This window comes from Oryzias melastigma, linkage group LG21 (genome assembly GCF_002922805.2).
Source record: "Oryzias melastigma strain HK-1 linkage group LG21, ASM292280v2, whole genome shotgun sequence".
Taxonomy (NCBI): domain Eukaryota; kingdom Metazoa; phylum Chordata; class Actinopteri; order Beloniformes; family Adrianichthyidae; genus Oryzias; species Oryzias melastigma.
In genome coordinates, this window is record NC_050532.1 from 21342475 (window position 1) to 21364610 (window position 22136).

The 22136-nt window shown below is 35.6% G+C and overlaps 1 long non-coding RNA gene across 1 annotated transcript; it reads right to left on the reverse strand.

Annotated features, from left to right (window-relative positions):
* Positions 1 to 17029: 17029 nt before the first annotated feature.
* Positions 17030 to 20295, reverse strand: LOC112155553. The gene is made up of 3 exons (XR_004949912.1): positions 20188 to 20295; positions 19321 to 19853; positions 17030 to 17403 (listed from the first exon to the last, which is right to left on the reverse strand). It is a non-coding gene; the product is annotated as an uncharacterized LOC112155553 (long non-coding RNA).
* Between the last annotated feature and the right edge of the window lie 1841 nt (positions 20296 to 22136).

A 22136-nucleotide genomic window follows, 5' to 3' on the forward strand; every position in this document is an offset into this window, starting at 1 on the left:
TCTAAAAACTCCAGTAGATAACAAATTAGCAAAAAATGTTTAGCATATTGCTAAAATATTAGCTTAACTTCAAATTAGCATAAAAATTTTCATTAGATGCCAAATTAGCCAAAAAAATTAAAAATAAATAAATAAAAAAAAAAAATTAAAAACGGTAGCTCATTGCTCAATTACTCGCTGAACTCCTAAATGGCCTAAAATTCCTCAGTAATTTAAATTAGCCAAAAATGTTAGCATGTTGCTAAAATAAAAGCTAAACACTAAATTAGCCTAAAAACTCAAGTAGATAACAAATTAGCCAAAAATGTTAGCATATTGACAAAAAATTAGCTTTACTTTAAATTAGCATAAAATATTTAATTAGATGCCAAATTAGCCAAAAAAAAAAAAAAAAATGCTAGCTCATTTCCCCATTACTAGCTGAACTCCAAAATGGCTTAAAATTCCTCAGTAAGTTAGCCTTGTTCTAAAATAGAAGCTACAATCTAAATTAGCCCCAAAAAACTTTAGTAGATAACAAATTAGCTGAAAACATCTGCATGTTGCTAAATTATTAGCTAAACCCCAAATTAGCATAAAACTCATCAGTTAACTAAATTAGTAAAAAAATATTTTTCTGTAGCTAAAATAGAAGTTAAACTTTAAATTAGTCTAAAAACCCCAGTAGATAACAAATTAGCCAACAAATGTTAGCATGTTGCTAAAATAATAGCTAATCTCCACATTTTATGTTATTTTTCTTCACCCAGAGAGCCACCAAGGAGGGATAGAAGAGCCACATGTGGCTCTGGAGCCGCAGGTTGCAGACCTCTGGTCTAAACAAACTAAATTAAAAAAAAAAGAAATTATTCTAGATGTGAACATTGTACAGATTGTGGTAAAATTTACTTTTGAAAAAGTTGTTTTTCTGTTAATCTTGACATTTTACATACAAAAATGTTGCTGTGAAAAATCTTGTTTATCAGTTTTTTTGGAAAAATGTTGAAATTAATTATAATGTTATGATTTGAAGTAACTTTCATTTATGATCGGCTTGAATCTGATCCACTGAAATAGTTAGAATGCCTCTCAGAAGGGTGTGGAAGGGATTTAAGGAGCTTTTCATAGACGTCTCTGCAGCTCTAGATGGAGTCATGAAGAGGATCTCATACTCCGATGAGCTGAACTGAGTTTGACATTTACAAGTTTTGGCCACGTCTTGTGTTACCGCTGCAGTGATCGAAACACTTGTAGCATGAAGCACTCCAGCAGACAGGCAGGCGGGCGTGATGTATGGAGTTTTGCAGAAAGGTTAAAGCACACTTAAGTTACAGGGAGCCTCGGGAGACTCTGAGCAAGGCAGTAAAACAAGCTTCAGTTCTGACAGTCGTAGACAAAGTTTTATTAGTGGGTTTAAAAAAAAAAAGTCCTTCATCTGAAGTCTCTTAACCTGCTGGAGAGATGATGATTCACTGCAGCTCACATAAAGAGTCTGAACAAGATGAGCATTAGGTGAGTGAACTGTCTGGTTTATGATCAGGGTTAATGCACCCCCACCTGCTTAATTAAAGGGGTCCTTCTTCTAACTGCGGTTAAAAAGCATTCCTTACCTTTTGCCAAAAACAAGAGCTGACTTCAGGCCTCTATTTACTGAAGGCCGCCATTGAAAGCATCTTGTTTTGGTTTAGCGGAGCAGGAAAAGCTCAGGAATGCAACTCATACTCGCTCTTTGGAATTTTTTTCCTGTTTTCTCTGGAGGTTTGTTGACATAGTTTCAATCCAAAAAACACCTCCGTAGTTTTGATTCTGGTTGCGTAATGCCTTCTTTTTGTTGTTTTTTCTGATGACACACACGCTATGCCAGTCGGATAAAAGAAGGCATGAATGAACTTTAACAATTCCTTAAAAACATAGAATTTTGATTATCAAATATCATGTTTTTGTGGATTTTTTACTTTTTAAAATGTAATTTGTATTCACGGGAAAACATAAATATAATACATTAAAACAAGGAAATTAAGAGGGTGGAATGAAGAAAACTTATTTTTCTGCCTCTTTTATACAAAAACTAACAAAAAACATAAGTGGATGGGGATATAGTATTTAGAGGTGAAAACACAAGTAAAATAGACATCAAGATTGTGAAGTTTTTACATTCTATTCTGCCATTATAACTCAATATTTTCATATTAATTGTATTTTTCTAGTTTTTTTGACTTGACTTTAAGATCGTTCCAATTCGAACCCCTAGAACTGAAATATATCTGTCTTTAAAAGATGAACAACATAAAAAAGTTACAATATTTCCCCTTTGAAGAGTGGTCCACTATAAAACAACACAACTGTTTATGAGCTCCCATGGCTGAAGATGGCAACAGGCCTGCACAATCAGTTCGTTCCTGCCAGCGTGTTTATTGCTGTTGGTTCCAGGAGACATGAGAACGTCCTTCAGTTCTTTTATGGGCGACCACAGTCATCAAAAGTGTCAAAGAAATGTTAAACACAGTCATTTATACGGTGAGAAGGGGAGAAAAACAGAACAGAAAGAGCACGCTTTTGGCTCACCTCCAGTAGCTTTTTTCTGTGGGTTTCCTAACTGAAGCGAACATACTTCACGCTGATTTTCTGATCAGCTGAGTTATTTGTTGCAGATGGAAAAAGAGATCACATGACCATATGGTCAAGAAAATCATGCTTTGTATTTTCTGGATCACGTCTAGTTTTTCCTATGTAAAGACCAATGAAAATAATGTTTTTGTGGCATATTTTACACATATATTAAGAAAATGAAGTGAATTTATTTATTCAAATCATTGTGAGTCAGGAGCAGATGGAAAAAGCTTGAAGCAACCGGCAGGCCATGGAAAAATACAACATATTTGAAGAGAAATAGATCCACGTACGTCTTTGTTTTCCGTCTCCAAGCTTGTATGCGGTTTAAAGCTGTATCGCTCTAATATTGCTCGCCATTTTTGTCATCTTTGCTTGGACCTCACGACTTTCACATTCCCACGTTTCTTGTTCCTTTTACTCTTTCTGAACTCTTTAGTGCTCACACACCAAAAACATCTAATTTCAGGACCCCTTAGCTGTCCAAAACTGCCTGAATCTCAATATCTCAGCATTTTGTCCATTTAAAATATGTTAGCAATTTTTTGTTAATTTCCCTTTTTTACTTTCTCTTGCACAGCAAGTTTTTTTTTTTTTTGTAAATATGTGTCACATTTAATCTTTTGGACCTTTTTTTTGCACATACTACTACCTATTTCTATTTGTAATTCTGCTGAAACATCAGAATTTCCCCATTGAGGGACGAATGAAGGATCATCTTAATTATTACTTTACATTCCTTAATCACATTAGGTCACATGGGGTCCCCCACAAAACAGAGGGATGATGGGAAGTGTAGGCAGGCTTACACAGTCCCACCCACAACTCAGAGGCGAATTTCTAATGACCTCCTGCTGCTCTGCAGAAACTATGTCCTGGATAAACGACAGGTTTATTCATTTAGGATAAAATCATAACTAAAAGACCACAGGAAATGCTCAGATCAAAGGTGATCGGAGCGGGAATTTAAAATGTGTTCACTAAACCAATAAGAAGATATTTAGTTAGTTTCTTCACTTAAATCACCACTTTTTATTTTTCTGGTTTTTACCATCTTAGATTATGTTAAATTAAGTCACATCCGACTGCGATTCTTCTTTTATCTGGTTTGTTATTAAACAATTTCAGGTGAACTTTTTTCACAAACTTAACAGTGAAAATATATATATATATATATATCAAGAATTCTTAAGCAGAGTTTATAGTTGATTAAAAAATAATGTTCCTGATTAGATAATAAAAGCGTGTCAACGGATGAACTTGTGAAAAATGTGATCATATCTCCTACAGGACGAAAACACAACAGAGTGAAAATGATCAGAACACTGAGATATTTGGTAAAATGTGACGACTTGAACTTGATCCAAGTTAAACAGTGTTGCAATCATGTAATAGGTGAGCCATTTTCTCTAATTAGGTTACAAATAATCAGGAGACTAAATGAATACAGGTAAATAACTTCCATGTGTAAACCGAACGCCTCACTGCTCCGCTAACATAAGACTTCCTGTATTCACTCCCAACGGGGACTTTTAATACTGAAATAGGATTGTAGTTTAATCCGTTAGTCGCAGAGGTCTCTCTGTGTCTCAGGCACAAAATGGATCTCTTTCAACACAGGTAGAGTTCTGGGAAGTTTCCCAGTTAGCCGGTCCAGACGGGGTTCCTCGTCTACTTTGTCTTTAGCTTTGCTGCGTCCATGTGTTTAAGGGGATTAAAGGAGAACATGCCATTTTAATCTATTGTTAATTCAATGGAATTTTTCTAATGCTCAAAGAAAATCATTGTATTGATAATTTATTATTTTTGGTCAAAAATTATACCATAGTTTTGAGTAAATAATATTATTGACTCAAAAATTGGGGGATAGGTGGGGGGGGGTCAAGGCTTTTTGCTTGTCCCTTTAAGCTCCGCCCCTATCCGGGGTCCAAACTTTGAATAATTTGAATTATTATTTACATATTATATTTGGAACTCCTTGTAAATAAAGTATACTTCATATTCTAAGTAAATATAGCAATAATTTTGTATACATGTTTGTGTGTAGATCTTTGTGTGGGTTTGACTATATAGACAGATGTCTGATGAAAAAAGAAAAAATGGTACTTAATCTCTGTTTCTGAAATAGTTTAAATTAAAGATTAAAATTAAGATGTATTGTTAGGCGGTAGGATTAAAAAAAATGTTTTTAAAACTTCTACATAATTGCAGTGTTTATATAAAAATGTATATATAAATATAAAAATTTTCCTTTGTAGTTTTCTTGTTTTTTACCATGTATTTTCTATGTATTGTTCGAAATAAAGGACTAACTAATACTATAAACCTTGTACGTGTAGTGTACTAACTGAATACTTCAGACTAATTCAAACACTTTAAGTTTACAATATAGGCAGTATGTAAAAATACACTTCAAATATACTTTAAATACAGACTAAGTATTAGGGGTGTTGGGAAAATTGGTGATTTGTCAAAATATTTCATTTGGCGATACTCGAATTGATTAAAAATACTGACAAGATGATATTTAATTAATTATTTGTGAGTGTCCTTCAGCATCTTACTTTTGTTTTTACACCTTTACTCCCAACACTTTGAGCTTACTCTTTAAAAAAAAAAAAGTCTTGAGATATATTGTGATATGTATCGTGAGACGTGTATCGCGATACGTATCAGCAGATTCTTCCCAATACACAACCCTACTAAGTATATTTGCATAACACTTAAAAAAACTTTATTTTTTTAGGGAAAAAGCAAAATTCATTTGTGATTATGATATTTTCTTTGTAGGGTTTTTCTGGCGTCCATTATAAACCAGATTTGAAAAACTAATGAAGTATATTGATAATTAAGCTCATCTCCTCTGAGGAAAACACAACATGAGGAGGTGAGGTCCATATTTCATCTTATTTTGGTCGTCTGAAGGCGTGATGGATTCATAGAACTGACGTCCTTCCATAAATACGTTGTGCTTTTACATTAACCTCTGCAGGAACACGAGATGCTATTACGTTTAACGTTTTTTTCCTGATGCTGATTATTAATCGGAAACTTTTCTCCGTTATCTTGATTGGAACCTTCCTCTGTCCTGGCAGCAGCTGCCGACTCTGAACTCCTGAACAAACAGGCGCGTCTGCAGTGATGCTCGGACGGAGGACGTCCCCGGTCCTTGAGCCTTACATCAGCGGGGTCAGGATCTGAGAGGGGAAACGGAAGGGTGCGGCGAGCGCTACTGTTAATGCTGATGATCCGTTTTGGGTTTTTTATGCAGAGGGGAAGGGATGCTGACAGGAAGAAAGAGCGATTGAGACACAGAAAGGTTTCTTTGGTTCACGACAAGAAGAAAATGTTTTTAAAAAATCACATTTTCCTCAATAGATTTAATAATTCATATTTTTATTTAATAGAAAACACTTTAGATCATTCATTTTTTATTACAGATAGATTATTACAGACAGTTGGTCAATCACTGATTTATAAATGTTTATTTTTAAAATAGAAGTCAAAAACAACATGTTAAAATGTAAGAAATGAGTGGATTTGGAGACTCTGGGAACAACAAACAAGCTTCTTTCAGAGAAAGGAACAATAAGATCATGTGGACAGGAAGGGGGCCAGGCTGGGGGGGGTTATGTAATATACTCCACATTTCATAGGTAGAGCAGAGAAAACATGATCTAATGAGAAATGGGATCCAATTATCCAGTTATCAGTGTTTTAAGCTTAATTTATAGATTTAAAGTTAAATCCCATTCAAATATGAATGGTAGAGTGAATGTAAAACAATTATAGTTACTGCGATTAGACAGGAAATCTCTGTGGCTTTAGGGTTTATTTTATTTTTTGATTAAGACATTAATAAATAATCAAGTGGAGGGAATGTGTGAGTAAAACAGCTACATATAACCGTTTTCCACATGTTCTCTTCTTCTAAAATGAAAAACACGTGCGTGAAAAAGCAGGTAAGCTGTGCACTCACGACGTCTAAGAATTCAAGATATAATCTTCCATTTTTGATGATCTGATCCTCAGCGTGTGTGTTATCTCCACATGATCTGTCTCTCAGGTTGCTGCTCACAAAAACAAAAATACCGTCAGGAAAATTCACCAGAAATGTTCCCAAACAAGCAAAAATGCTGCAGAGCACCAATCTGGAGAAGGTTATAAAACCATTTAAATACAGTCGGAGCTCTGCAGAGATCAGACGGAGACTTTTGGCACGTTGAAGGAATTCAGGACAGTTTTCAATCTTCTCAGGAGGAGATTCACCTCAGGCTAAAACTCCGCAACGCAAGAGAAATTAGAAGGAAAAAAAACATTCTAAAACAACTTCTCTGACCCTCACAGGTTGTGTTGAAATCTACAACTGCTTGATCACAAAAACAGCTAGAACTGGTTTGTAAAGTTTTCCAGGAGAGTTTATTTTCTAAGAAGTAACAAGCTACACAAGTTTTTGTTTCTTGGACAGAAAGTTTGAGTGTGATTTTCAAAGTATTTTGTTAAAAAAAGAAAAAAAAATCATTTCAATAGTTGATGAGAAACATCTAATAATAAAAACTGATTTTGAAATGAGTAGGTACAATTTCAGAGCTGAACCCAAAATAAAAGTATTCAAGTGAGAAAAGCAGAGTACTTCAATAAAAGCAGAGTTAGTACTCAGATAAAAGTACTCACTAATTACTCAAGTGAGAGCAAAGCAGTAACTGAGCCCTAAAGCATCGAGTAACATTCAGAACTCATTTGGTTTGCTATATATAAAACTTATTTGCAGAAGCTGTAATAAAAAAAGTTGGATTAACTTTTTAAAAAATGAACGTAGAGATGCAAATAAGTATTTGAACAACTTGTGAATTTTCAAGTTTTCATACTTAGAACTCATGGAGACGTAATCTAAATAAACCAAAAATCTGCAACAAAAAGCTCCAGTACTAAGTATTAACTTTAATTTTCTCAGATGTTCAAATACTTATAAATTATTATAGAAAATAATTTACTAACTTATTTAGAAAAAATATTCGATGTGATTTCCAGTTTTTTTTCCTTAGATTATGTCTCCCACATTCTGATGAATTCACGTGTTTTTCTGGTGATCTCTATCCAGGTCTCTATTGAAAAAGAGATCCCATCTCAATGGGACTCACCTTTATTATTTATTTTTCTTCCTTTTTTCGAATTTTGCAAGTTTTATGGCTTTACTTAATTTTTTTGCTCATTTTCCCGGTGAATGAAAACATGATGTTATTTGCACGTAGTTTGGAGTGTGAATGTTGTGATGTTCTGTTTGTGAAATATTTGTTAATAAAGTTAAAAAAATAAAGTACATAGTAAAATAAAGGTTAAAAAACATTAATCTAAGATAAAAGTTCTAAGTTCCATAAATTGCAAAATCACAGAGTGTTCAAATATGTCTTTACCTCATTATATGCATGGAAAAATTGATTTAACACTGTGAGTAACGGTACAGTAGGTTAAAAACCACAGATACCAACATTACTATGTAGGTAGAAAGGTATGAAATTTATCTGGGAGGTAAATAATCGTTCTCTGGCTAACTTTCTCTCTTCCTGCTGTGTCTCTACTTTTATGTATGTGGGATGTAAATAAAAAGTTGTCCAATCAGAAGCTTGCTTCTTGGGTCAATTACAATTGGTTGGAGGAGAAATATTTGCACTAAACATGTGATAACTATTTTTTACATCACTTCAAACAATGTCTGAATACATTAAAATTAACTTTTTTTTTCAATCAAAAAGAACAAAATAGTCTAAAAAACACAAAATTGCAGATTTTTATACTGAAACTGTCAAAGTAATTTTGTTAATGTTGCCAAAAATGAAAAGTACAAGTAAGAAAGAAGAAACTTTCTCTGCTATAATGCATTTTCATTTATAGTTTTAAATACCAAATTAACAATAAATATCTAAACTGTAACCATTTAAGACAACTTGACTCTATAATTTTGCCACAACATTAATCCAAAAAGCTATTTAAATGTAATTTAATTAAGCAATTTAAGTTAAAAGCTACTTCTTCTTTTTTAACAGTATGTTGTGATTATTTGACATGCCAAAAACACACGTGGAGCTTTAGCAGACGTGCAACAATCTTTTCCTTAATTGAAGAAATATCGTTCCTGATATTTCAACATATTCCACATCCTAATGTTGTTTTGAGTTTGTTGTACTTTGATGGATTCAGGGCTGCAGTACAGTCAAAGTTGAATTAAATTGCACTGATCCATAACAATGTTGTAAAAATGTCACTTTAGTGTATCATTGGAATTCATGGTAAAAATTAGACAATGTAACTCAGTTATTTCACTGGTTTGTCATCATCTACTTGAGTAAAAGTAAAAAGTATGGTGCAATTTTTACCAATATTTATTTAATAATATATATAAAATTGCTCCCCATTTTTGTCCTTCAAAATAACCTTATATGATTTTTGGAAATCTTTCGTAATGACGTAAAAGAAGAATAAAGTTGTACTATAATAACGTTTTTGCTGCTTAAGGTTTATTGCAAAGTATTTCCTGCAATCAGCTTTTTTTTGCAATATTTTCTAACAAGAATAAACTCAGGGAGACAGAAATCCCCCTTTTTTTAAAGTAGCAATGGCTTTGAGAGAAAATAATTCTATCAAATAGTAAAAAATAGTTCCCAACAAGATATCTGATTTCTTTAGTTCACAGCAAACATGTTGGGTGGTCAAGACTTCTTCTGCAGATGTTGGTGGAGGCCGCCGCAGGTCCTCCAGACGCTGCTGAAAACTTGTCAAGGGGATTTTATTTGCCCCTTGAGCAACACTGTAAACACTTTTCTCGTAACTCCTGAGTTTTTTAAGTCACCACCCAGATAAAAAATAATTGTACACGTTGATGCTCATAAACAGACTATATTTTATCCCATAAAACTGCCGTACAATCACTAAAATATAAGCCGCTTCAACTTGCAGATCTTTTCTCCAGTTGTGCAGAGGTAGACTTTAACCACAATGCAAAAACGGAATCTTAGGAAAGTAAATTATTCTTTTCTAAAGAATATTTGTCTTATTTTCCATCTTTCAAGGAAAAAAAATCTTATCAGGAAAGTTTTTCAATAGAAAAATAATCTCAATTTAAGAAAGCATGTCTTATGCTGCGTTTTGCTGCTTGACTTTTGTCCAAAAATGAGTTAATAAGCTTGTGGGAGGAGCTACTGACAATGTTTTTAGCCTGATCACTACATGGAGCGGTGTCTGCCTGAAAAAACAATGTATTGAAGCCATGGATGATGTTGAGAGATCAAATGTATTTATTTTAAAGAGCTCAAATGTGTCTGTAATCTCGTCTCCATGTCTGGGTTCATGAGATCATTCAGAGACTCTCCAGTACGGCGAGGTTCGACGAAGCTTTCAGCTACACTTGTGTTTGAATGAAGCATCGTAGAATTTCTTCCCTTAAATAAGAACTCTTGATTGAACCATTTTCTTATGTCATTGGTGCTTATTTTAAGAAAAAAATCTAATTTTTAGCAATTTCTCAGAAGCCTATTTTAAAATCTGCCTGATTTTCCATATATTAGCAGCTACTTTAAGGAAGTTTTATGTGAACAAAAGTTAATTCATTTGCTGATTATTGAAGAAATAATAATAATAATTCACTTGTATTATTGTATTATGATTACTGACTTATTTATTCATTTATTCTGAGCTTTAGCAAACATGCAACAAAGCAAAAATCACATTTACACACTATATTTTGTGTGATAATTTGAACATTTGAACACTTAAAATGCTTTTATTTTATTTGCGCATACATTATTTTGCCAGCTCAAAAAGAGGGTGAAATGAAGGAAAACTTAAAACATTCAACCTTAAGGTTTGATTAAGGTGGGAAAATATTGCCGTGTTTGTTCAAATTCCATTTTATATTTTCTTTACTGCTGATGTTACATCTTACAGGTTTAGAACGGCAACATTCACGGTTCATGTTGTGAGATTACAGCCCATGAACCTTCATCACACTTTGTCTTTCATAAATAATAGCTCTTTGGGGCACAGTTTTTCTCTTTAAAAGGCCATAACGGCACATAATACAAAGACTTGAATTTATTGGGTACATTTTATGTGCAGGAGCACACTGAGTTGTTCATGTGGGGAAATATTACCTCTCAACTTCATAAAAAGAGCTGAATCCCTTGATTTAAAATGTAATATTTGAAGTGTTTAGATGAAAGTATTGAGGGAAAAACAAAACTGCCAAGTGCAATATTTTCTCACAGCGTGAGACAGCAGACTGTGTACTTGAACGGATTTAGAAGGCTGGAAATCTGCTTTGATCGAACAGCTCCCTGAGATCAGAAATTAAGATTTTTTTCCGATAAAAGGGTTTGGTGTGTTGACGTCTGAGTTTCTAAAGTTTTACCTTCTATTTACTCAATTCTCTCTGATAGTGGCGTCTTTTTTTTTTTTTTTACTCCAGCGCACGCTCTGTATCCACATCCAGTCGGGACTGTAAATCGTGGAGATTTATTTCCTTTCGGGGAGTATCCAGTGCTTGTAGTTCAAAGAATGTAACAGGAAAATAAGCTGCTGAGCCTTTGTTAGAGGAGAAAAAAGTGCCCCTCTGGGAAAGTCTTTGGCGCACCAAGTTCATCTCCTTTAAAAGAAGATAAATTTGTTGTGAGAAGTGGAGGAAACCATCGCTATCCCTTTGTCTAAGTGGGATAATAGATCCTGACCTGTCTGGGGTTTATAACAGCTGCGAGATCAGCCATGGAAAACTCATTTCTGTAGTTTTAGCTAAATTTCTAAAAGGGGGTAAATCATAATGCAAAAAGCTGAGAGGTTTAAATGTGAGTCTGAAGGGGCGGGGCCTGTCCATACACACTCGAATGGTACAAACGTACCTGTTGGCTCCAAAAATGTTCACATATAAACAACATGTACACAATATAACTACAGTTCATACACTCGTACTCATACACACAACACACAAAAAGCATTCCACACATATTTCTGCTCAGGTGGCTGCTTATGTTCAACCGAGGTGGATGATGGAATGTAAAATAAGAGGCCAAGATAATGTACCTGCTGAAGGACTAGCGGCAGCCCGGGCCCCCTAGCATCCCATCAGCCACCCAGACCAGGGCTAGCAGGACCGCCACAGGGGCCCCAACACCAGAGAGCAGGGAGGCATAGGACCACAGAGCGTGCAAGCTCATATATAAATGCCCCCATCCCCGCCGCGCCAGGGGGCCCAGCAGGGGCGATGTCTCCCCTACCCCCAGAGTCCTGGGCATCCTCCCACCCCAACCGAAGGCACAAGCCAGGGCCCCCCCCAGGGAGACCAGTCCCACGCTCCAGATGACATAGAAGGATTTGAACGACTGATTCTCTCAAGTCCGCTTTCCAGTGGTAAGAATGTCGACTTTTAAAAAGAGAGTTGGCGAGAATGGTTGCCATGGACACTCACTCCATCCAGCTCTCTTATACAGTCGATGATGCTCACTAGATTAGTGAATATAGACCACAATGCATTGCGTTTGACCAATAAATCATTAAAAAATATTTTTATTTATTTTTTGTAAGTCATCCAAGTTTTCATGATCAGAACACAGAGGATATTCTTTGTGAAACGTTACTATTTTTCAGGTTTTTTCTTCAACAAATAAGTGCCGTCTTGTTGAGGTATTTTTTTTTTAAAGTAGTGAGCTTGTGTCTAAATTGCTATAAAATCCAGCTTTTGATAGTCCCACATTGAAAAGTATTTTCAGGTTAGGAGATGGAGAGAGAATTTGGACATAGCAGTGACATATTTTTCTTGCACATACGGCTTTGACACAGAAACGACGTGTCCAACGTCTCCAAACGAGGATTTCTAGCAGCTCGTTTTCATCACATCATCTCAACTTCTCTGAGTTCCCCCAAAACAGCTAATGGTCAAACGGTCAAACAGCTGAATTGAGTGTGAAAGCAGATGGAGGTGAATGTTGGGCACAGACTGAACGTCTCATTTCTTCAGCGCTTGCTTACAGTAACAATAAATACCATCCCTCGATTTCAAATGTGGTTTTCCTCCTCATTTATCAACTCAAAACTGTCGTTTCTGCCGTGGTCGTTGTGTTGTTGTTAAGCACATATGGCGTGTGCAGCAGTGGGGTGGTCTATGAGGACTATAAGACCTTCTTATTGGAAACATCCACGATAGAAATCAACGTTGCTGTTCCAACCAATCGTGCAAGACAAAGTGTTGTGCTTTGTGGAGTAAGAACCAGCGTTAATACTCCTTAATCCGCTGTAACCTGTAACCCTCATTTTCTGAAATGTAATTAATTTGTAAAAGAGCAAAAATGGTTTAGCTGTAGAGGAGGGTAGCCGACTGAATGAACATTGATTTACTGGGGCTACAATGAACAGAGAAGCAGGAGACGAAGCTTTAGCCAGTGACAGAAATGTGTCGGCTAGATTTACCAGAAAAACTGGAACAATAACAGATTTTTACTATGTTTGCAAAATCATTAGTTTGTAAATAGGCGTCATTAGATTGTGTAACGTCAGTGTGATGAAGTAGACTTGGAGTAAAGAGTAGGCAGATGGCGTCTCAAATCCCAAAGTCTTTGGATTTCATGGTGCAACTGAAGCGTAAGCCACGGCAGACCAAGACATGCTGCTTGTAAAGAAAGAGCGCCACTTTATAACAGTCAACATGCAGAGGAGAAAGTCCACAGGAACCATGAGCAAAAAAGAAAATCTACTTTTTGAAGTTTCTCCACCGTTAAGAGGGTTTGGTTTCTAAAACGCTCACATTCTGCTCCATCTCCTCAATTCACCAGTAAAATAATCAACTCCGATCATCTTTTGATCAATTCTGAAATCGTTCCCAGTGGTCTTTTAATTACGATTATGCTGTTTTTTAGGCAAAAAAAAAAAACTGTGTTTTTCTGGGACAGTTTCCTTAGAGTATCAGCGGTTTATTCAAAGCTCCCCTCTGAGTTGTGGGCGGGATTTAGAAATGGTTTATCTCAATCAATCAAATAAAAAATAATATGAAACAAGACAAACAAAAAGAAATACATATGGAGATTGATCAAAGTTGGGGTGATTAGTCCCAAAATTGATTGGAAAATAAAAATACATTCACATACACTTGAAAAAAACTGCATTATTTCTCTTAATCGTAAAAAGACATATTATACATCAATCAATCACTATTTTTATAAAGCACTTTTCATCAACTTGATGTTATGTTGAACAAAAAAGACATATATAAACATTAGTTAAAACATAAATAGTCGAAAGACACATTAGAACAAAGAAACAATAATAAAACAAATGTAAAAATATGAAATAAAAGCAATGCTGTAGCTAAAATAAAAAAAAAAACACTGCATAGATTTAAATATAGACAGGGTAAAAACGTAAAAATGATAAATCATAAAAGCCATAAAATACTTAAATTCCCAACATATCAATAAATAAGTTGATTAAATGATTTATGTAAAAGCTAAGTTGAAAATGTGTGTACATACAGTACATGACACAATCAAACCATTACATTTTTCTCAAAAGGAGTTGAATAAATAACTTTAAAGGGAGTTTTAGGAAAATATATATATAAAATCCCACCCCTCCTTAGGTTTCTTTACATAAATGATCATTATATATCTTCTAGTCAGTTATTTATAAATTACCAAAACTGATTCAGGTAATTCAAAAATCTGTTAGTTACAATTAATCAAATGACAAAAATGAAACACATACTAATGATAGAAGATTATAACGCTCTCGGTCATGTCTTTGAGTATCCTTTTGATGTCTTTATTGTCTCTTAACTCTTGATTTTCTTCCAGCTCTGTATTTTGCATTAATTTTGTGTGAAATTAAATCTTAAGATGTTTTAGGATGTTGCTACTAGCAGAGCACGGCTAGTCTGGGCCTGTTGTCATGACCCGAAACTGGAAACTCCTGTTGAAGCAAGCCCACCTCCTCTTCCCCTCACCGTTGATGAAAGCTCTCTGTTTACACTCTCTCGCACTAGCTCTGACTAAAATGGTGAGCAGTACTGTTCAGTTTGGAGTCCGATTCCAGCTCAGATGAGGAAAATGAAGATCTATTTGTAACGGGATGCATCAGAAAGGAGCATATTTACAATGTAATAAATACAAACTGCATTTTTTTGCCTGCTCCTAATTCACAAGGATTTAAATATAGAAATAAATTTCCTTCAAACGTCCTCCATCATGAGAGAAATGCTACATGTTAAAAACATGATTTTCATCGGAGTGGGTTTTAGGCCCATGTCCATAACTGTAAAAGAAAAGAAAATCAGCTGCTAATGCACATAACTTGTGGTCCAACTGTCCAATTAACCTCACACAAAGAGCGGACAGAAGTGAGCACGAGAGTGTGCGGGGTTACGGCCCCCCCGGGACACGCAAACCTGTAAGAGCACTTCAGCAGCGTTTCAACAGCCCGAGTGTTTTGATTCGGCGTCAGATACGCTCTCAGGTATTTTCCCTCCTTTTATTCTGATTTCCCTGCTGCTGGTTAGCAGTATGAAAGGCTAATATTGACCTTACTGCCGTGTTTTTGTTTGGCATGGGAACGCTGGAGGCTTTGGCTGATGTTGGCCTCTTTGAGTGGCTTAACAGACAGGCCTGGAAGAAGGCCAGCATGTATGCAGCTAATAATGGATTCGGTTCTGCTGCTCCTCTCAGCAGAAAAGAGCGGAGCGGGTGAAAAGAAGCGGCAAATCAGACATTGATCTTCTTTTATCTAGTGGTATAAATGCACACAGCAGTGAAGCCATGTCTTAGTTGTTCAGTGAACAAAAACTTTTTTGAGCCACATTTGGTTTCCAGCAGAGGAAATAAACTTGTTTTAAATATATTTAGCAGCATGGCATTGAAACTATTGAAAAAATAAAGATCACAACTGAGGGTGAGTGGGTTCTTTGTCAGAAAAACATCCATATAAAGGAGGTCTTGACAAATGTTCTCTTTCTTTAAGCAAGGAATACCAAATCATTTGTAGTTTTAAAGGAAATTCATCCAGCGAAGAAGGTCTGTAAAGTAAAAAAAGTTTAGTTCTTTAGGCTGCGAAAGGTTCCTTCTTCACTGGCCCCAGCGTTATTTAAGCTCAATTAACAGAGAATAAAAGTGGCTCATTTGGGGTGTCATGCTGGATTTCCCACGAGTAAAACACCCAAAGCTCCTCTCACTTTGACTTTTCCAACAGCAGTTTGAGAGACTGAAGTCTGAAGGAAGACGACACAAAATGCAACAAAAATTAAGATTTATTTTAATAAAATGGAAAATTTAAAAAAAAAAATCTATAGAAACAGAACCAAGTCAGGCAATTAACCAAACTTTAACTTAACCAAGAAAAAACAAATGAGAAATAAACACCAGAAGACACAGAGGTGGATCAAACCATTTTACAAACATGGGGGACAATCTAAACATTGGAAAAAACACACATAAAACTTAACGCAAGACTCTTCAAAAACAAGGTTTTTCTGTGTAAAAAAAAGACTCAGGTGTAAGTAACATAAATGCACAACAACCTAACAAAACCAAACCAAATATAAGCATAATGTAAGAACAGTGGGGCAAAAAAGTATTCAGTCAGCCACCAAATGTGCAAGTTCTACCACTTAAAATGATGAAATAGGCTGTAATTTTCATCATATGTATACTTCAACTTTGAGAGACAATTTTTTTATGATGGCCAATAACTGTTTAGTCTCTTACAAACAAGAAAAACACTGAAACTTGTTCTGTAAGAGGATCCTCTGTCCTCCACTCGTTACCTGTATTAATGACACCTGTTTGAACTCGTTATCCATATAAGAGACACCTGTCTGTCTACAACCTCAGTCACACTCCAAACTCCACTATGACCAAGACCAAAGAGCTGTCGAAGGACACCAGAAACCAAATTGTTGACCTGCACCATGACTGATCTGTGTAAAACGTGTGTAATCTTTAAAAAAACACACAAATATATCTTTAACACTCAAACAACAAATTGGCTCCTTGTGTTCTAAAGGTTTTCATCTCAGTGTCACACAGTCTGTGTATCTGAAAGATGGTGAACACGGAGTTTTGCCTTACGAAAAGCTGATAATGTACTTAAAATTAGAAATTTCATCCTTAAAACTCAAGTGACAAAGAGATGATTATCTAAACTCAGTCACTGCAACCAAATGAACAGGCAAAAACAACGACAAGAGTATTTACTATTATGCAAAAATCACATTTTCTGTTTTTACATTATATTTCTCTCAAAATAATGTTTTGAAAGTCCTTTTTTAGGGTTAGACTTTCAATATTTTAAAGTCCACTCCAACTATATTTGATCTTTTTTAGTTGAGTTTTTTCATCTCCTGATCTAACACAATTTGAAAAAAATACTCAGAAACACAATTTTAATTGTAAATGATTTTATATAGGTCCTCTATCATGAAAAAAATGCTTCTAGAACATATAAACACATAAAAAACGCCTTCACTCATCTTTGACACAGTTACTGTAATCTGTACAGAGGGCACTTATTATTGAAGTTTGTAAAAATAAAAAGACCTTCAAAATATTCACACAATTATCAAGGTTCTCCACAAAAGTTAAAGAGTGTGTTGTTTTTTTAGAGTGTTCTCCCAGAAGTGCATTTGTCCGGGGAGACTCTGATGCAGGACAAAAGGACAGACTTGCAGCCTTTGCTCCAGTTTAAAAGTGTCCAGTCCAAGTCCTTGAGGACCAGTGTTCTGTTCCCTTCCATTTGTCCCGGCCTCCTGCTTTGTCATCAGTGGAACATTAACTTGGCAGGGGATGTCTGAAAAACAAGCAGGACCGGCTATCAAAGGCTACAATTCATCCCGTATGTCGGGATTCTTCTTCATTCTGTGGAGTTCTACTAATCTGACTCATTCATGTTTTTACCGACATTTATTTTTGCAATGGTTAGAATGATAGAATAGTCCAAAATATTTTTGTAGGCTGAAACATTTAGAGTTCAAACACTCGTTCTGTTTCTAACAGTCAGCAGAGCGAAGGGATTCTCACTTTAGGCTGATGAGAAAGAGATAGGGGGCAGAGAGCTTTCACCGACCTCCAAATTTAACCACAAAAGGGCGACAATGAAAGGAACAGTTGGTGTTTATTGCAGATCATAAAAGGAAGTCATCAGACTGTTAAAGAAAGGAAAGGGTTTGAACAGTGAGTGAGATTGTCTTTTGGAGCAATGACTCCTGGGAATTGAGACGTCTTGGATGAATCTCCTCATGCTGTTGAAGGAGAATGAAGGAGTAGAAATATGTTTTATTTTTAGACATATCTGAAGAAAATGTATCAAACTGACTAATAAAGTTGACCTGTTTCAGACAATAAGATGAAAGTAATTTGTGTAGATTTGGTAAATCCTAAATGACATATATTATACCTTCACCGAGGCCCAAAGTCCTTTACAGTCGCACACATGTTCACACGTGTATGGAGCTAAATCAGAGCCAATATTATTTGAAATCCAAGTAAAGCAAATTGAAAAAATATTGGTGTTTGGCCAAAAATGTCCTAAACTTTTCGCTAAGCTAAAATAAACTTAATTATTTTTAGCTTCAAGTGTTTTGCTTTTTAGGGTTCAAAACTCAAAATTTCAAAATGCCTGTATTTAACACAATAAGATGGTGCTTTGAACGGGCTAAAACAGTGTTTATGATGTACGGTTTGCACTCGATAAAACCGTGTTTATTACACCCGACTTGGGACAACTTCAGACTATGATAGTGCAAATACAGCCATTTTCTGATCGGAATTATCCAAGTTCTCCGAGACAGTGAATGCACCGGCACTGAAGTTACCATCGATTTTGATTGGTCCTTTATTTTAGCCCCGCCCCAACAGGGCCAAAAGTTTTTAAACTGATATTTTCAGATTCAAAAATGGGAAAAAAACTGTTGAAAGTGGAAAAAAAAAAAAGTTTTGGAATTGAAATTTTGAGTTTTGAAACTTAAAAACAGAACATTTGAAGCTGAAAATGATTAAGTATATTTTAGAAGAGCAAAAAGTTTTGGACATTTTACTTTTTTTTTTTTTCAAACACTAATATTTATTTAAATGTTTTTTATTTGGGTTTTTAAATAATATTGGCTCCGATTTAGCTCCATACACGTGTAGGACAGTCACACAAGGTGCTAACCAGGCCACCAGGACCAATGAGCGGTTCAGTGTTTTGCTCAACGACACTTCAACACATGAGCAGGCAGAGCGGGAACCACACATACAACCCTCTAATCAGAGGTTTACTGCTCTATCTATGTGTTAAAGTTTGAGACTTGTGAATTATTGCATATTTACTGCCCACAGGAATCTATAAATCAACCAAAACATGCGGCGGCATTTTTCTGTACCTGACAAGTGATCCAGTGAGTCAAAAAGTAAATAATATCTGGTCAAAAAATGCTTTAAACACCTTAAAAATGCAAACATGCATAGTGTAGCGGAGCTTTTTCTCCCTTTTTTGTCAGTCAGGTTGTGCAGCTCCTGTTTTATTTATGTATTTTTACAACAGTAGCTTTTGAACCGATCTTCAAAATGTTGATGATCGTTTTTAATAAAGCAACAAACTTTGTTGGAGCCCCAGAATGTGTGTATTTATTAGTTTTTTGCTGCCATCTTAACTATTCTGTCCATTGAGCTTCATATCGATGCAATATTAATGAATTGGGACGAGTGAGGGAATCAAAATACTCACACAGATACTGATCTGTCAGAGTAGACCCAACAATGCCCTCTTTTCTACAAGTTAAAGGTTTAAACAGTTAACAACTGGTTTATCCATGGCGTCCTCAACAGAACATCTGCTAGCAGCAAACAGATGAAGAATAAAACATAGAAAAATAAACAGATTCATACAATAACATACAATAATTAGACGTGATAAATTAGTTGACCTTACACACCCGTGGACATTTACATAATACTATTAGTCTACATGCTTGTCCTACTTTTTCTTAATGCATGCAAGCAGGGAAAAAGTCACATTCATCAGCCTCTGTATGCCGAACTGTCAAATAAATTTCAATTTTGCATTCCAGGAGCATTAAGACGCTTGTGGATCCCTGGCAGGAATTTCCCTCAGCGCTGTTTTCGTGTTTGCCGGTGTCCCTGCCCTGCCCCTGGAGGTGAAGGAGAGTTCACCCACACGAAATCTGGAATCTGAACCAGAAACTTTATGTGCTGCTCCCATGGTGTTCTGTTGCACCTTTTGGGACGCTTGAATCTGAACTAAACAAGAAAACAAACAAGCAAAAAATCCCTTAGATATTTTTTTAGAAAATAAAAATCCCTTTTCATCATCTTTTTAAATTTATAATAACTGAAATAGTGTTCTGATGACAAAAATCTACAACAGTGTTAATAAAAACAGGATATTTTCCCTTTTATAAAAACACATGAGGGCAATTATGGGGAATGACACACTTAATAATGTACCCAAAACCAGAAAAACAAGAAGTTGTCATGGCAACATTTCCATGTTTTGTGTTTTGTTATTTCAGGTTCTCAACGCTCCATCTGAGCCGCCTTTCTGCCCTGTGACCTGAAATCAGAGTTTTCTTACCTCCATCAGGCGGTGTGAAATTCTCATTAAGCGTTTGGCATTTTTACTGATGGTGAAGATGAGTGGAATGTAGACAAGAGTTGTTGCGGCGGGAACTCTGGATGTCCCTCTGGACCATTCCAGAGAAGTGATAAATAAAGGTTTTATAATTGTCATCACTTCCACATGTTGTACTCTGCACTGTTTTCTCTGCTTTTCTGTGGTGCACAGGGGAGCAGCATTAATGAGTCTTACAGCAAATGAGTAACAAGACAAAAATCTCATCTTTAAAGTGCACTAAATTGCTGATGGGAAAACAGCTTCATATATTATTGACGATCTGCCAAAAGATTTGTCCCCTAAATGAACTTCAGCTTTAGAAATGGTGAGGTCCAACACTTGACCTAAAATCATTATTGTAACGTTAGTAACTAGCTAGATTTTAGCTTATTGCGACAGATTTAAAGCTTTTAACTCTAAACTTAAGAGGTATTAATTGTGTTTTTGGATGCTTGTGGCATGCAATTGTGTGATTTATCTTTAATGGAGGACATACAGAGAAAATCTAGATTTAAATAGTTTTTCTGAGTGTAGGTCCCAAAACTCTCATTGGTGTGGTGAGCGTGTCACTTGGGAAGTTATAGATGATTATGATGGAAGAAATGCCAGCTGCAGCAGGTACATACACCTTTTGTTGACCGCTAATGCTAAAACTTTAATAACGCTAATGCTACGATGCAATGATACCATGTCGCTTTGACGATTTATTACTTTGGATGTATGAGCTGAAATCTGGTTCCAAACTGGACGGCTGAATATCTCCAATATTGCAAAATGTTTTGGTACTGACAATTTTAGGAGGTTGTGAGGCCCTGTAAGCTAGCTGTGAAAAATGTTAGCAAAAGCATGATGGGAAATGAGCGGAGGCTTACTTTGGGTCAATGATCCCGCCCACAACGCCTAGGGGAATTTCTGAACTACTACTACTGTTTTTTTATTTTATTTTTTTCCTTATAAAGGCATAATCATTACTAAAATAGCACTGGAATTACTTTGAAAATAGATAAAATAAAATAAAAATAATATTGGATTGACAGTTCAGCCTGTAAAACACCTTTACCATCAGCTAATACTTTGTGTTAAGATAACTGACTGTATATGAGAACTGGAAATCCCTGGCATTCCAAACAGGAAGTACCCACTGCCTCCAAGAAGCCAAAATCCCACAGACTTTTACTGAAAAATAAACAACTTTTACACAGTCTTCACATTTGTCTTTCTAATCCTAATTTTTTACACCATATTTTTTCTGTGGTAAAAGCTATTCAATTTATAAAAAGACCAATAAGATGACTCAACAAAACTATACAGTCTCTCGTTGAATGTTTAATTTACATATTTTGTGTTGCCCGCTTTCTAGCGGTAGAGGTGTGGACTTTAAACAAGCTCACTCCTGATTGGCCAGAGTGACCAATATGCTTGGCTAATATTAGCTTGGGCTCGTGAGATGCCATAAGCTAACGAGAGTGAGCCTAAACACAGAGATGATGAAAAAATAGCCAAACTAACTTCCACACTAACAGTTTGCCCATAACCCAAAGGCGAATTTCTAATAAGCTCCCACTGCTCTACAGAAAATATGTCTTGAAAAAACCAACACAGACTTTTTGATTTAGACTAAAATCTGCATAATAATAATAATTGAAAGACCACTTGGAACAATTTTACAATAGAAAAAAAAATAGAGATGGAGTGGAAGTTTAGATGCATTTTAGGTAGAACAACAAAAACAACATCTTAAGGGGAAATCCAAAGATAAGATATTGTAAATGTCTTAACAATGACAATGGTTTCCAGCCCAAACACAGAGTGCTGCTTGCTCAAGGATTTCAACTAGATTTCCATGGACATGCTCCGCTGAACTTCCCAAACACAAATGAGTTCTCTGAACACACCTTTATTAAGATGTC